This window comes from Siphateles boraxobius, unplaced genomic scaffold, assembly GCF_051911475.1.
Source record: "Siphateles boraxobius isolate OS27281-9 unplaced genomic scaffold, OSU_SipBor_1 6, whole genome shotgun sequence".
NCBI classification, from domain to species: domain Eukaryota; kingdom Metazoa; phylum Chordata; class Actinopteri; order Cypriniformes; family Leuciscidae; genus Siphateles; species Siphateles boraxobius.
This window is the reverse complement of record NW_027509186.1, coordinates 38,684,410-38,702,382: the sequence shown is the minus strand read 5'-3', so window position 1 is coordinate 38,702,382 and position 17,973 is coordinate 38,684,410. Positions and strand designations below refer to the sequence as shown.

General features: G+C 45.1%; 1 long non-coding RNA gene across 1 annotated transcript in view; it reads right to left on the bottom strand.

Annotated features, from left to right (window-relative positions):
* Window positions 1-17,973, bottom strand: part of LOC143715731 (uncharacterized) — a 436,623-nt gene that overhangs the window by 204,727 nt on the left and 213,923 nt on the right. The window lies entirely within an intron of this gene.

The window sequence follows — 17,973 nt, the reverse complement described above, 5'->3', positions numbered from 1 at the left end:
AACCGCAGTCCCAGGAACGCATTTCCAGGACCCTAGTTTTGGAGGACCGAAAAAAGTGCCACCAAGGCAGTATTTCCACCCAGTTTTAACTACATTCGAGTTTTTTTTCTCCAAGTTTTATTACACCCAAATACTACTTTCTTTATTGCAATTAAACCAGGTTCCTAGGAATGTTGAGAAATTATTGGGTCTAAGTAGCATACTATAATAACTCAAGTAAAATAAACAAGGAATCATGTTGTAGTCTTTTCAGTCACTAGATGGACCACATTTTCAAGTACAGAGGGAAGACAAGGATGACTCTGGGGGAAGATTTAAGATTGTGTATTTTACAAAATAATATATAACACCTGAACTTGAACACACAAAATATTTTACAAAATAATATATAACACCTGAACTTGAACACACAACATATTTTACAAAATAATATATAACAACTGAAATTGAACACACAAAATATTTTACAAAATAATATATAACAACTGAACTTGAGAACACACACAAAAACAAATTTGATGATGACGTGAACCACATAGACAAACTACAATGGATGGACAAACACATGGACAACATCATCACTGACTCCTAAGAGAGAGAAAGAGAAGTGAATTAAATAAGGAACATTTAGTTGAACATGTTCTACTCTCTAATTTTAAATTTCATATTTAAAAGATCTTAGTTACCACAGAGTAATGATAATGATAAAAATAATGATATCAATCTTCATACCAATTAATGTTCATAATACAATTATTGCATACTGTTCAAAGAATTGGGAAAAAAATGATTTTGATGTTGTGGGAACAAAGGTTCTAGAAACACTCATGTCAATAAAGCCCCTCTGAACTGAGAAAAAAAAAAATAATAGAGAGAGAGAAAATGGAAAAACAGTGAGTAATTAACAAGCTTTCAGAACGAACATGCTACAGTTTATTGTGCTGTAAATAAGTCAACACAGGCTTATCATGCAACAGTTCCGTTAAATGAACGTGCTAACAATTCATTTTCCAGCATTAGAGGCTAATATATGATGGCTATGCATTCAAGACTGTTTAGCAAATCACCAGCACATTAGCAACGTTAACTTTCCAATGAAATGCATCACAATTGTTTTTAAAGTTAAACAAATAAAAATTGATTCGCATTTGATACTCACACTCTGAATGTCATCCATCTTCGCTGGTCCTCTAATTCGGTAGGTGGCGTTGTCACTAAAAACCTAGGGTCCTAGAAATGCGGTCCTAGAAGTGGGGTCCTGAAAATGCAGCCTCCGTTTTTGCAGGCAGATGCTACTCGCTTTGGAGGGTTGTAGCTTGCGTTCACATGTCACAGTGTTGGGTTTGTGTTCCCCTGATGTCCACTAGATGTCCTCCTTTCCCACGGTGTCCTTCACTGATGAACTACATTTCCCACGATCCTTTGTCTCATCATTGCACTCAGCTGTTCCTTATCACTGATCATTGCACTCAGCCAATTCCCCACTATCATTGTCGATTCCCTGTGTATATAACCCTGTCTGTTTCAGTATGTGTCACGGAGTCCTTGTATATTGTCACACCACTTCTGGTTGCCTGTTTTTTTTTTTTTTTTTTTTTTTTGACTGTTTGTGTTTGTTTTCGGATTGCCTTTGGATTTGACCCTTGCCTGGACTGGATGTACGATTTTGGATTATCCCTAATAAACTACTGCTTTTGGAACTTACCCTTGTTTCCCCGTGTGTGGAACGTTACAGAAGGACTCCGTTATGAATAGTTCCAGCAGTAGGGGGTTCTGGTCCTCATCCCCAGCCACCGTAAGGGAGAGGTCGCAATCTGGAGAAGTGCCACCGCGTATGAAAATTTTCGAATGTTTCGCTCTGTGGGCTCATATCACGGAGGAGACCGCGGCGAGAAAGTTACCCGAGACCCCTTCCTTCGAGAGAAGGGAATCATTCGAGGGAACTCGTCTGGCCAGGTTTTCGGGGACCCGCGGAGGTCGCAAGAGTGAAGGACACCGTGGGAAAGGAGGACATCTAGTGGACATCAGGGGAACACAAACCCAACACTGTGACATCACAGCTGCAGGAAATATCTTTCGAAGAGTAGAGTTGCTGGGTGCTATTTTGATTTAGTGATTGTAATTGTTTTGTTTTTGTATATAACCTCTTTCTAGAAATCCCTCAAATGAAAAGTAACCTCGCCATTATTGCTCAAAAGGTAAGTTCCTCTGTTTTTCATTGCTTTTTAAAATTGTTTCTCAAGCAGAGCTGTAGAAACTTGTGATGTTGGGCTGATTGATAGTGTTAATTATTTGATGTATTTGCACTTTAATTTATTGAAGAGAATAACTATATTTTTCTTCTATGAACATAACTGGAAGGAGTCCTGTGGAGGATCTAGATTCCCCCTTCTCGACTTTTGGAGAAGTGCCACCGGTGAGTAATCCCCTTGCATTTGTATTTATTTATTTAGTTTACTTGTTACTCAAACAGAGCTATATGGATTTTTATGATGTTTGGCAGATTACTTTTGCATGTAGCTTTACTTTATTGACATGTTTGATGTTTTCCAAGCCCCCCCTGTAAATAAGAATCTATAGTGGCTTGCTTGGATGAATAAAAATTGTTGTAGAGTTTTACTAAGTTTCTTTCTTCTCTAAGACTCCAGAGAGGAGACCGAGCCATTTAAAGAGAGTCCCATGATGACTGAGCGCTTTCGAGAGACACCACAGGTGTGTGTAACCCTTTTATACCTCTTTATAGGTACATATATATGCACCTATATAGGTACATATGCACATATATATGCACCTATATAGGTACATATATGCACATATATATATGTATATGCACATATATATATATATGCACCTATATAGGTACATATATGCACATATATATATATATATGCACCTATATAGGTACATATATGCACATATAATATAGGAAAACGGACAATTTTATATATGTCACATATATTAAAATCCTATATCAAAACCTATATTAAAACATATGTTTATATAGGTTTTTTCCATGATAGAACAGTTAGTTGATGTGTTTTGGATAACAGACAAAACTGTTATCTCCTGACAGGATCTGGGGAAGGATCTCAGGTATGAGTATATGTGCTGATACGCATCTTCTTACCAAGCAAGTCCTCAGAAAGTTTCCTGACTTTTCCCTCATAAACACCGGGAGCCCTTTGAGAGCTGTAGCCTTTCTATGAGCAAGGACATCAGAGGTCTGAAAGACAGAAAAACAAATACAGAACAAGTTAGATCCAACCAGAAGCAGAAATAATGCTACAAATGAAGTGTTACAGGCAGCCGATTTCTTTTCGAGAGATCATCTAACTTTGATGTGGACTTTGTAACTTTGCAGATCGATTGCATGCACAAATACCTACATTTCACACAAAAAAAGGGGGAAAATCAGAAAATATCATTGTAGTTCACTTTAACCAGCGATATTTGATCTTTGAGAGAGATTTGGTAAATACCTGATTATCAAGTTGGTCCAGGAGGGTTTTTTATTTCCTCTCCATAGGCTCCACCACGGGCTCTGTACAGCTTGATCATCGGTGATGCATATCCAAATATGAGAAAAAGGTGCTCTTCAGGTTGGTTTGAGTAATCCGGTAAAACTCAGCTGATACCTTTAAAAAAACATAGTTAACAGTAAGAATAAAGTCTACACAATCTAAAAAAAAAAACACACGTTAATTCATCTTTAAAAACTTACCTGATCTTCCAAAAACAATGCTGGCAATTCGTTTAGGACATTAGTCCGAACCAAAAAGTTGGTTTTCTTTGTAGTACTGCCCACTACGAGTAGATGTGTTCTGTCCTGGTAACTCATCCTCTACAAAAACAGCTCTTTTCAAGACATCTTCTCTGTTGAGTAACACTTGAAGAACTCTCAACACTGAGACATACACAAAGGTATTTTGATGTAGTCTATCATAACGGTACTCCACCGGATCAATTACTTGAAAATGTTCTTTAAAATAAGCATTCCTTCGATAATCTGTTGAGAGTGTACCCTTCTTTGCAGTGGCTGTAAAAACAGGATTTGTTTTTAAGCACTTCTGCTGATATCAAATCAGAAAGCTCCTCTGCCACTGAATCATCAATGTGGCTTTCATATGTTCTTAAAGTTCCCCTGATCGATTGTTTTGCTGCATAACTAGATAACGAAACAATAACACTCATCCAAATTAATATCTCATGATTTGCACTTTTTGAAACATGCAAAATTGTCTGCATATAAAGGATCAATGATGCAAGTTTGCCCTCTAACCTTGTATAATCTACAGGCTCTGAATACAAGCTTGTTTCAGGTCCAGAAAGAAGTAAAGGAACAGTGCTATCTGTAACATTTGACTGTTGATTTGGTATATGATCTCCAGTCTCTTCCGACCAAGATTCTTCATTGCTTTCCAAATCATCCGTTTGAAATGTAACAGAAGAGCTGAAATCTTTAAAACCTTGAGACTTATGTCTACGAGTTATGTGGCTACTAAAAGTTGAAAGGACATTGATTGTCAGCTCACAATCTTTGAAAGGACATTTGACTGTCATGTGTCTTCAAACGTTACATAGTGTAGCTTTAAGGAGAGCTGAAAAGCGTGCCACTTTTAAAACAGCAGGAACAGAATGTGGAACAATAACGTTTTATGGAGATGATCTTATTTTTATAATTGTTTGAAGACTAAATCAAACTTATATTATGGTTCAGTCACACGTCCTTAACACTAAGCCGTGTATAACTTACAGCACAATAGGCCTACAGTAAACAGAACGAACATTAATGAACAAAATTAACACTATCTACAACACAAAATCCACTTCTATACATGTTATTATTTTAATTGACACACTCTAACCGTGTATTTAACCGTGTATTTTTTTATGACCTCTAAATGTTAGCAGCTGAACTATGAAGATTGCTATCGCTGTCTGAGCTTGTTTGAATGTATAACGTGCTATAGAATGAGTTATTTTTCAGGAACATAACATTGCACTTTATCGTTTAGGAGTACAGTTTATTTATTTTAATTTCAAACAATAAAAGAAAGCTTACCTCTTAAAAGAGGAAATCCACTCCCGAGTCCCTTCGTCAGCGTGATTGAAGAGGGAAACCCCTTGCAAGTTAACGCGAAGACAGACGGCGCATGCGCAACAACAGGAAGTTAAACGGTCAAAATTATAAATCAAATATTAAGTTTCCTCAACTTAATTGTTTGTGTTCATTGGACAAAATAGTAGTTCACTTGCAGTTAAAAAGTTTTTATAAGTAAACTCAACATTGCAGCCAAAAATTTGCCCACTCAACTTAAAATTTTAAACTGAGTAAACAATTTGCAAGTTGGATTTTTTACAGTGAGTAAGCGTTCAATCATTTGTAAAAAACAAATTGAGGTATTTCAAAGAAACGTCTCGGTTACGTATGTAACCCTCGTTCCCTGAGTAGGGAACGGAGACGTTACGTCGGATGACGACGAATGGGGGTTTCGCTTAGAACACCTATCGACTTCGAGTATTACAAAACGAGCCAATGGCGATAAAATGCCATGGGTCTGCGGAATTTGCATAGCGTATCTCCGCCCCACCGCGTGGGTATAAAGGAGGACGCCGGCAACATGCAGGTATGTCTTCGCTGAGGAGCCGAGACTGAACTCAGGCGTCTGCCCAGCGGTACAGCGGAAGTGGCAGGGAGACGTAACGTCTCCGTTCCCTGCTCAGGGAACGAGGGTTACATACGTAACCGAGACGTTCCCTTTCGTAGTCACTCCGAGTTACGTCGGATGACGACGAATGGAATCCCCGTGAAATCACGCCACCTTCACAGCTGTCTTCCAGTGCCCTGCGAAAGTCTGAGCCCCCTGTCGTGATACTGGCACGGACGAAGGAGTCCTACTTAACACAGGAATACCAAAGTACACTGGGAAGCATATCTCAGAGGAGATATGCCGCAGCATGCCTACCCGTAGGGAGGACTTAAGAAACACATATGGCCGGAGGGCTTCATATGGAGGAACGCTGGAGTGACCAGCCCGAGGGGTGGCAACTTTCAACTCCAGGAGGGCAAGGTGGCTTGCCAAGGGAAAGACACATGCTCAATGAGGCTTACAGTGGAAATACACATGTGGGGGTTACTCAGGGAGGAACCATGCACACGGAGGCACCTAGCCAACGCCCAGGCAATAGACACTGGCGCCAGCGTCAACAGTGCTGGAGGAACTCAGGGCTTCAGAGAGGAAGGCTCACCTGAGGAATAATCGCATGTATCCAGTCCGTGGAGTGGAAGGGCGAGCAAGCGAAGACACCTGAGCGGGTCCAGTACTAGCTAACTGAAGCGAGTACACGAGAGGACACAGGCTCCACTCGGAGATTATAGAATCTGGCGAATGTGTTGGGTGTCGCCCAGCCTGCAGCTCTACAAATGTCTGCCAGCGAGGCGCCATGCGCTAGAGCCCAAGAGGAAGCCACACTCCGGGTGGAGTGGGCTGTCACACCAAGGGGGCACGGTCGGCCTTGCTGTTGGTAAGCCAAAGCAATGGCGTCCACTATCCAGTGAGACAACCTCTGCTATGAGAGAGCCTTTCCCTTCAGTCTCCCACCATAACAGACAAGAGCTGGTCTGAGGTCCTGAAACACTGCGTTCTGTCTACGTAAGCACGGACAGCGCGTACTGGACAGAGCAGTGCCAAGGCTGGGTCTGCCTCCTCCCGGGGCAGCGCTTGCAGGTTCACCTCCTGGTCCCGGAAGGGAGTGGCGGGAACCTTGGGCACATATCCAGGCCGGGGTCTCAGGATCACGTGAGAGTGACCGGGCCCGAATTCCAGGCACACTTCGTCAACGGAGAATGCGTGCAGGTCCCCTACCCTCTTGATAGAGGCCAAAGCAACCAGGAGCGCTGTCTTCATAGACAGAAACTTAAGGTCAACTGAATGCAGAGGCTCAAAGGGAGCCCTCTGCAGGGCATTTAAGACCACTGAGAGGTCCCAAGAGGGAACGAGAGGAGGGCGAGGAGGATTCAGTCTCCTCGCTCCTCTCAGGAACCTGACGATCAGGTTGTGCTTCCCCAGAGACTTACCTTGAACTGCTTCGTGATATGCGGCGATAGCGCCACATACACTTCAGGGTGGAGGGAGACAGCCTTCGCTCCAACCCATCTTGCAGGAGGGAAAGCACAACAGAGATCGAGCATCTCCTGGGGTCTTCTCGACGAGAAGAGCCCAGTTGACGAAGAGGTTCCACTTCAACGCATAGACATGTCTCGTGGACAATGCTCTAGCGGAAGTGATGGTAGCCGCCACTGCTGGTGGCAGGGTACTCAAACCTGCCTCGTCCCGTCCAGGAGCCACACGTGGAGCCTCCAGAGATCGGGTCGAGGGTGCCAAAGGGTGCCCCGTCTCTGAGAAAGGAGATCCTTCCTCAGAGGAATTGGCCAAGGAGGTGCTGTCGCGAGGAGTACCAGTTCGGAGAACCAGGTCCGGGTGGGCCAAAACGGCGCAACCAGAATGAGTTGCTCCTCGTCCTCCTTGATCTTGCACAAGGTCTGTGCGAGAAGGCTCACTGGGGGAAACGCATATTTGCGTAGGCCCCGCGGCCAGCTGTGCGCCAGTGCATCCGTGCCGAGGGAGCCCTCGGTCAGGGAATAGAACAGGGCGCAATGGGTCGAGTCGTGAGAGGCAAACAGATCTATCTGTGCGTCCCCGAACTGGTCCCAAATCAGCGGAACCGACTGGGGATGGAGTCGCCATTCGCCGGAGATGGGCCGAAACCGTGACAGCTCGAAGGCTGCAAAGTTCCGATCTCCCGGAATGTAGATAGCACGAAGGGACCTCAGGTGCTTCTGACTCCATAAGAGGAGGTGGCGTGCGAGTTGCGACATACGGCGGGAGCATAGACCACCCTGACGGTTGATGTACGCTACAGTCGCGGTATTGTCTGAACGGACTAGTACGTGTTGACCCTTGAGCAACGTGCGAAAACGGTGCAGGGCAAGGCGTACTGCCAGCAACTCGAGGCAATTGACATGCAGAAGGCGCTGGGGTCCTGTCCAGGAGCCCACGGCATCATGTCCGTTGCACATGGCGCCTCAGCCCGTGGAAGAGGCATCTGTGGAGACAACAACATGCCTGGAAACTCGTTCTAGGGGAACTCCGGCCCGTAGAAAACTGAGGTTCCACCACGGGGTGAAGGTCTGACGGCAGGTCGGATTTACTGTAACTCGGAGCGTGCCATGATGCCATGCCCACCTCGGGACTCGATCGCGAAGCCACAGCTGAAGCGGTCTCATATGAAGCAAGCCGAGCAGAGTTGCCATATGCCCCAGGAGCCTCTGAAACAATTTAAGTGGGACCGCATTCTTGTTTAATGGCTGAGTGGAGAAGGCGAACAAGTCCATACCGAGAAAAGAGCTCCTCTGCACAGGGCAAAGTTTACTCCTTTCCCAGTTGACCCGAAGGCCCAGACGAGCTAGGTGCCGGAGCACTGGGTCCCTGTATTCGCAAACCTGGTCTCAGGAGTGAGCTTAAGACAGCCAGTCACCGAGATAGTTCAGGATGCGAACCCCGTGTTCCCATGGAGGAACAAGGGCTGCCTCAACAACCTTGTGAAGGCGCGAGGAGACAGGGCTAGCCTGAATGGGAGAACAGCGTACTGATATGTGAGCGCCCTGACAGCAGAACGTAGGTACGATCTGAGTCGAAGGAGAACGGAGACATAAGAGTAGGCGTCCTTCAGGTCGATCGCTGCAAACCAATCCTGTGGCCGCACACATCCAGAAATGCGTTTGGCCAGGAGCATCTTCAACGGCAGCCTGAAAGGGAGCGGTTCAGATGCATAGGTCCAGGATTGGCCGTAACCCACCAGACTTTTCCGGGACAATGAGGTAGGGGCTGTAAACCCGGACCTCATCTCGGCTGGAGGGACAGTCTCAATCGCACCGTTCGCCAGTAGGGAGCAACCTCTGCTCTCATGATAGGGGCATAGCCACCGACCAAAGTGGAGCGGACTCCCGTGAAGCAGGGAGGAGACCGTGCGAACTGAATCGCATAGCCGAGCCGATGGTTCGCACGACCCAGCGGAACAGATAGGGAAGCTCTAGTGCAGGCTCCCAACTGTGCCAGCGGAGTGAAGAACCACAGACGTCCCCCCGGTGGTGCAGCGAAGCGGAATGACCAGCCCAGACGAGGACGGCAGAGCGGCCCGGTGTGGGGGCAAGGTCATAACCGCACCCTGACAGAGGAGGCCAGGGAAGGACCAGCGTTCCACGGGGGCCTGCTCTGTCAGGGGTCTGGCGACAGAGGGGGACAGGGGCGAAACGGTCCGTGGACGGCACGCCGTGTCAACCACCTCTGGGGCAGAGGGGGACGAGGAGAGCACGGCTTGTGGGCGGCGCTCTGTGTCGTCCGAGAACTCTGTATGCTCAGAGAGGAGAGAGTCAGTTCTTTCTGAATAAGGATTCTTCCCCAGCCCTCCACCGGGGAAAGGAGTGGCCCTGCTACCAACTCCTGGAAAGAACTGAGTCTCATCTCTGAGCAGCCCATCTCAAAAGTGCCGCTTAACCCGGCGTTTAGCGGGGTGCGGGGCTGGAGAGTGCTGTGGCATCCCCCTACGGTCTTCCAGAGCCAGGCCCGGAGAACGGGCGGGGTTGGAACCGTGGGAGGGAGCCTTCGGCGGTGGGCAGACTGAGGGATCTGAGCGGACGGCGGGGCCGTCGGGCAGAATAACCTCAGTCTGCTCACGGGCGGTTGAGAACTGTTGGGCATAAGCACTCAACCGCACCGCCGAAGAGGCAGACCTGGGAGATGGGGGTGTCGAGCAGACTGGTCCGCCCGACATTGTGCACATCAGACTGGTCAGCCCCAAACTGGTGAACATCACCTGACTCCGAGAGCGTACGGCCACTTTCGTCGCTCGGAGAGCAAGGTCAGTGGCGGCGCGCAGCTCACTGAAGAGCCTCGGGTCAGTCCCGCCCTCCTGCATGTCCATGAGCGTCTGGGTCAGGTAGACCAGCAGAACGGTCATGGGATGCAGTGAGGCAGCTGCCTGTCCTGAGGCACTATAGGATTTCGCCACAGATACTGTGACGAAAAGAACTACAGGCTTTGGACGGGTGCTTAGGATTGCGCCGGGAAGCACTCTGAGGACACAGTAGCATGGCAACAGAGCGTTCAACCGGGGGAACCCCAGTGTACCCATGGGCAGCGGCCCCTGAGGGGAGGAAAGGCGGATGAGACCAACGAGAGGACCCGTGAACTCATCATGCACGTCCAGGAGGAAAGATATTGGGGTTTGCCGTGGACGCGTCGGCGGCCTCACCCAAACCAATCGTCCCGGGAAAGTATGGCCATCATCTCTGGATCAGACTCAGGCACAGCCGTATGCACACCAGAGGGTGGCAGCTGTGAAGAGTCGTCATTTCCAGAAGAATCAAGCCCACCTAGTGATGCTGCTACAGACACAGCATCATCCTCGGTAGCTTCAAATGAAAACACACGGGCCACCCGAGGGTAGACTCGAGGAATCATCAGTTCGCTAGCGGGCACCGTCATTAAAGAGGGGGGGCTGGGGCGTGGACACAGAGTCGGCGCCTTGTTCCAGACCCACACCCTCAGGTCACCCTGTCCACCAGCCGAAGATCGGGTAGTGGATGAGGGGACTCTCACTCTTGCGAGTTCACCGAGTCTCGACCTATATATGACGCGATGATTACGTTCCCAGAGAGAACGTGAGTCATCCACGAGCGCTGTTAAGCATGATCAAAGCCCAACACACTAGACAGCGCTCGTGCCCATCAGAGTCCGATACCAGTCCGCTGCAACCAGAAATGCACGGGCGAGCCGTCTTTAAAAAGACGTGCCGCGTGCGAGCTCTTTTATGAGAGGAGAAAAAACTCTGCGATGTTGAAGCACACAGGGAGACACACAAACACTGGCAGATCACTGCACAGATCAGCAGGCACTGTGAGCTCGCTGCAGATCGCCGTCACACCAACACCGGAGAGATAAGCTCGTCTCGTAGAGCGAAGTCAGAGATGATTGTGGAGTGAAGAAATATTCTTGGCTCCGAAGTGAAAACATACCTGCATGTTGCCGGCGTCCTCCTTTATACCCACGCGGTGGGGCGGAGATACGCTACGCAAATTCCGCAGACCCATGGCATTTTATCGCCATTGGCTCGTTTTGTAATACTCGAAGTCGATAGGTGTTCTAAGCGAAACCCCCATTCGTCGTCATCCGACGTAACTCGGAGTGACTACGAAAGGGAACATTAGTTTATTGGTTAACTAACAACACATTTAATTTATGTGAATCTCACATGATTTACTTGAAAGTTTGGGATCTGATGAAAACATTTGCTCGCTGTGACACAGAACAATGCTTTCTAAACAACAAAAAACAGAGCATTCTGGCAAGATCAAGAGACACAAGAAATGTATTTCCACACTTACATAACTGTCCATTATAACTGGTTCAGATTACACGATTTTAGCCCGATTTCGGCACTATCCGTTTGACGAAGGGTGTCGCGGGGATTCGTAAACGACAACGGGCATTGGGACGCAAGATTCGATCGTTTCATCTCGTATAGTGGACGACTTATTTCCACTTATTTCTGAAAATCACACATCACACAACAATAGTGAACAGTTTTTGAACAAAAAATATATTTGTCAAAGCCTTTGCTTGACAGACATGTGTAATTGTTAAATAAAATGTGTAAAGAAAATTTTAACTTTATTTACAAATAGTCCCAGGCGTTTTTCTTAGGAATGCTTAGAATTTTCTAAGCAATGCTGTCTCCTCGTCACTCTCCAGTAATTGTTCCAGAGCTTGTTCTACCTAAATCGTTTACTCCTTGCCATCATAAAAGTGTTAAAACAATAAATAATTATATAATTGTATGTGTATATTATAATTGTTCTGTCTCTCTCTCATATCTCTGTGTGCTCTCGCTCCGTAAAGCCTTGTTTATACTCTACGGTCGACGCATCCGTTCGCTTTCTGTCGTCTCTGCCACTCAACGCTGTTTGCGTAATAGTATATAGTACCACCACTTGCACGGCTACAGAGTCCTCCGATTTGCTAGAATACGTCATAGTAACCTTCCTCTGATTGGGTAAGAAAAATATTCCTCCATAGGCAATTTTTCCATTGGTTGTTGCTCGTGAATCTGCCAAACAACATCGATTTCATTGGGCTTTGACGTAGTGGTATTGCGCAACAAGGAAGTGTGTATACAAGCCGGGTAAGTTTGTTATCACTGTTTTCAGCGGAATCTGAGGAAGACGGCAAAAAAGACCGCACATCTCTATCATTAATAGTTTTTAAGATGATGACACATTTGTAAAAGTATGCCATTTTGGGCGGTACCGCCCAATCCGTCCCCAGAGGGTTAATAAACAATTCAAATGTTTAATGCATAATCATTACTTTTGCCTGTTTTTTTTGTGGCAAGCTATTCGTGCGTTGAGATGCAGCATAGGCAATATATTACGAAAATGCTCATTATGGTTTAGCATTCTCTCCCATATAGTATACATAACTTCCAACCCAACTTCAGTCGTGCACGGGCAGGGGCAGCCCTACTTATTTCACATACTTTTTCTAACCAGCACATCCGGCGTTCTGAGCTTCGAACCGGAAAAGGACAACCGGCTTCCGGTTCAAACCTGCTATGAATCATGGGTAAATTCGCTAACCAGGAAAAAGGTGGATTTAGCACCAAAACTTTGGAACAATATTCTTAACATTGTCTGGGAAGCAGACACAGTCTCTCAGTTCAAATCTAGACTAAAAACACATCTCTTTAGCTTAGCATACACATAACACATTATAGACTTCTATAATGCAATGTTTGGCTGCATAGTTTAGATCAGCCGGAACCGGGAACACTTCCCATAAATCCTGATGTACTTGTTGCATCATAAGGATGGCGTCTACGCTAATATTAGTCTCTCTGTTTACCCGAGGTTTACCGCAGTCCGCCGTATCCAGGCCATATCAAGATCTGATGCAGGACCTGCGCCTAGACACGATGACAACGCAGTCCTGAAGTGTAAACCAGTTCCTTCCCTGTTTAATGAAGTCAGCCGGACCCCGGCCAAATCCAGATCAGATGGTGGACCTGCACCTGGACCCGTCCATGTCGCATCCCTGAAGTGCCAGCCTCATCAGCCCTGTGAAGGACTCATCGACACGACAGCCATCGGCACTGATCCTCAACAAACTCGTCTCCATACCAGCGTGATGACTCCAACTTCCAACCAGATGGAACTAGATTAATATTGTGAAAGTTCTGATCCAATCTGACTTCTGACCTGTAATGCTGCCTGAATCATAATCAAACACTGTTCGCTCATTAGCCAGATGAGAGCAGACCCCCGACTGAGTCTGGGTTCTCCCAAGGTTTTTTTTCTCCATTCTGTCACTGATGGAGTTTTGGTTCATTGCCACTGTTGCCTTGACTTTTGGCTTGCTTAGTTGGGGAAATTAAATATTCAACTATATTATTGATCTGCCTTACTTAAGGTAGACGATGATGCACTTTTCTTCTAGAAACAAACTTTGTTGTATTATTTCATGTTATCACTTTGAAGCTGCTTTGATACAATCTGTATTGTAAAAAGCGCTCTATAAATAAAGGTGACTTGAATAGACATCCATTTAGTAACTATTTTAAGTGTAACCATAACCATATTTTGCCATTAATATTTCCTTTGATCCATTAATGTCCAACTGACGACATAAACTTCACAATATAGACTTTAACAACCAAGCACAAGACAGTACATCAATATCAAAGACACCTTCTCACATATAATTACGGACTGATCTGACACTATAACACTCTATATTGAGCGATTCACCGCTGTAACAGCATATTTAACTTATGACTTACTACTTCAAATCATACAACAGTTTGTGAATGTATTTGCAATTATTTCTTACCTGAAATGACAAAACATGAACACCACATGAGATGGCGTTGCACACGCAGGCACATGGTTACACATTACAACAAATGCGCATGCGCCAATCATCCCCGACCCTTAGCTGTTAACGCATACCTATCAGAACTGTCAATGAGTACAGGTTATATGCCTAAATTAATCATTTTTCTAACATCTATAAAACATTATATACCGTATAGAAACATAGAAACATCTGGGAAGAGATTACAATTAAAGATAACATCCTACATAAGCGAGAAAATGAGAAATCACATGAAATCCAAACACCAGTCGAATGAGGAAAGACAACTGTCTATCACTGCATTCACGACAAGTAAGCCAGCTGTACCGAACCGAGATGATAACTTATCAGATAGCAAAATGATTTTGTGACATATGCTTTCTTTAAGTTTAGTGAAGGGAGACAGGTTTAAGTACAAAGTTAGAAACTGGGGTACATGAATAGACCCAAACCAACTCTAAAAAATATTTGTGCAAGCCTTTTGTTCTGGTCTGAGTATATAAGGGTAAGTGACAGAGCAGTCTTTGGGAACCTGTAACCAGAAAACCCCCATCCAGTGCTGTGTAATGTCTTCCCGAGGCTTACACTCATAACACACTCACACACCACTGTGTCTCTGTCAGGGATGCATTTCTTACTCTTAGAGTCATATCTGAGCAATTGATGTCATGTATTTATTATTTCTAAATGGGCATCTAATTGTTTACATGTGTAAATCACACAATATATTTTTTACCTGACAAATAAAATGTTACATTTGATTTAGTCTGGACTCTCCTGAAATCATTATGACCAGTAGATTATGAGACTGATGCTATCGCAGATCTGTGTCCAGGATGAATCAAACTAAAGGCGCATCAACACAGGCCTGTGAGAGGTTTGCAGAGTTCCTCATTGGAAAGAGTTTTCATATTGAGACAGACCACAAGCCCCTAATTCCTCTACTAGGCTCAAAGAGCTTAGATGAACTTCCTCCACGCATACAGCGTCTGCGCATGCGAATAATGCGTTTTCCCTACACCATATCACATGTGGCCGGCAAAGACATTGCAACTGTGGATGTGCTGTCCCGAGCTCCCATCAGTCACACAGCAGAAGGATTGCGAAGAGGAGGAAATCAACCTCTATGTTGACTCTGTTGTAGCGAATCTCCCAGCTACAGAAAAGAGGTTAAGAGAAATTCAGAGACACCAGGACGACGACTCCACAGTCAAGCACTTGAAGAAATTCTGTGTCGAAGGATGGCCAGATAAATTTTCAATTAACAGAGTGTTTAAGCCATATGTGCAATTTTCAGGTGAGCTCACAATCCAAGATGGTCTACTGTTGTATGGCAGCAGTATAGTCCTCCCAGCATCACTCAGGGCGGACATTCTGTCAAAGCTGCACGAGGGCCACCTGGGAATAACAAAATGCAGAGAGCGAGCTAAGTATTCAGTGTGGTGGCCAGGGCTCAGCAGAGAGCTGACAAACATGATAGAGAAATGTGGTGTGTGTAGCCGTGAAAGAGTCAATTTCAAAGAAAAGATGATGTCTACTGAGTTTCCGCCAAGACCATGGTCCACTGTAGGAGCGGATTTGTTCCAGATAGACAACAAACAATACGTGGTCATTGTGGACTATTTCTCCAGATATTTTGAAGTAGCCAAACTGACATCTACAACATCTGGAGCTGTGATTGATCACGTCAAGTCTATCTTTGCTCGTCATGGTATACCTGAAGTGGTCCCCTCAGACAATGGCCCACAGTTTGCATCTGAGATTTTCAGACAGTTCGCACAGGATTGGGGTTTTAGTCATGTGACATCCAGTCCTCATTTCCCACAGAGCAACGGGGAGGCGGAGCGTGCTGTGAGGACAATCAAAAGTCTTCTCAAGAAATCCAGCGACCCTTATCTCGCCCTGATGGCCTATTGGGCTGCTCCCCTGGCGAATGGATACAGTCCCACTGAGCTTCTGATGGGAAGGAAAATAAGAATGCCAAATCCTGTCATTCCATCCAAGCTCAACCCAGGGTGCGCAGACATGGACAACCTGAAAAGGACAGAACAAAAGTACAGACAAAACTGCGGCAGAACTATGATTGTAGACACAGAGCACGCGACATGCCATACCTTCACCCCGGTGATCATGTGTGGGTCAAAGATATAGTGGAAAGAGGAACTGTGGTCTCTAGGGCCGGCACACCAAGGTCATACATCATTGAGACGCCCAGGGGCACTCTGCGGAGAAACAGATAGCATCTTTCGTCAACCCCTGTGGCTCCTGGGGAACCTGCTAACTTAATTGAACCAGCACCTGAGAGCACAGTTCCTGACACACACACTCCTGTCACACCCGGAGCACAGTGTGTAGCCAGTCAGCAGTCTCCTGTGTGTGAAAGATGTTTCCCAGCCCGAATAAGGAATCCTCCATCTTACTTGAAAGACTTTGTTCGTTCTTAGGAATGGCACCTGAGAGGTGGGGGAGGGCAGGGAGTAGTTGATTTTCGCTAATTTATGTTGTTGATAAAGTGTTTACAGAAGAACATGTTCATAGTACTTCACAGCCAAATTTATGAAAAAAAAGAACCATAAATGTGTGTTACGGCCATTATTGATCTTGATCGTCATTTTAGTGATGGTATGGTTTATATTTTCAGTATAAGTAATCGGAAGAGCCTTCTGTTAAAGTTTAGAAATGCTCTTAATGTTATTTCTGTTTCTGCATCTGCACATAGTTTATCCTTTGCTTAGAAAGGGGGATGTAGTATCAGGTTAACTACTGAGGTAGGAACCTTGTGCAGGTGGATGTTTGGACGGGGGAATAATAAAGCCGTGGGTTCAACAGAAACACTGTTGTGGTCCTTGTGTAGAGCCTTCTATAAAGGTTACGGTGTAACTATAAACCACGTAACAAGACATACACAAATTATACTTTATCCCACACCGTTGGATTCCGTCATTTGGCCGATGGGTGGCCTTTACGCTAGATAGTGTTACATTAAGCACCAAGACTTCAAAAGAATTGACTTCTCAGTAATACTGAAGCTATTACTATGAATTACAGCAACACCTCCCCTTTGCCTTTCAGATGAGGCTCATGTTTATAACAGTAACCTTGGGGGTCGGACTCATTTAAAGTAATGTAATTGTTTAGTTTTAGTCAAGTTTCTGTCAAACACAGCACATAGATTATGATCTCTAATCATATAATTTACAATAAGTTTTTTATTTGTTCAACGTCAATAAAATGTTTACCCTTAAATGAATTTGGGAGCCACTTACATGTCGTTTTTGCCAAAATATCTTGCAAGGTGTATGATATTCCATCATGTAAGAAAAGTTAACAGTGATTAGAAGGTGTTTGGTTTCATTTCTTTGGCATGTTCTATAAGTTGATGACTATAGTCTATTCCTGGGCTATGATCAGATGTCTATTCATTTTTCACTGACAGCCCAAATTTCACCTTGTTTTGGCCTAGACATCTGGGATATTAGACGTCTTTTAAACTCAAAATTGCTTGCTGAGATCTGACTTCTGTGACGTTTAGCCAATCTGTCTGCTTCCTGATCTGGGCCCCAGTTAGTCAAGTTTCAACTCTAAGACTATGTGCCATATTACTAGAGAGAAGAGCGGCACCATCCCATGAGGGAGGAATATCTCTTCTCAACAGGTTAGGTCTGCCCCAAAAATACGTTTCCAAATGTCTATGAACGACATGACGTCAAGAGTGACCCACTGAAAGGGAACATGTTTAAAAGTGATACATATGAATGCATGTATAATATTTATATTAATTTAAAAGCAAAGTTTAATTTTACACACCAGCTATAGGTGGAGAGGAGATTGAGTGACAGAGCCAGTTTAAAGGATGGGGATTTTTAGGAGGCCATGATTGATTAGCAAGGGCCAATGGGTGGAATGGTTAAACTCCTACAGGTTACACCCCTACTCTTTACGAGAAGAGCCATGGGATTTTTAATGACCACAAAGAGTCAAGACCTCGGTTTAACACCTCATC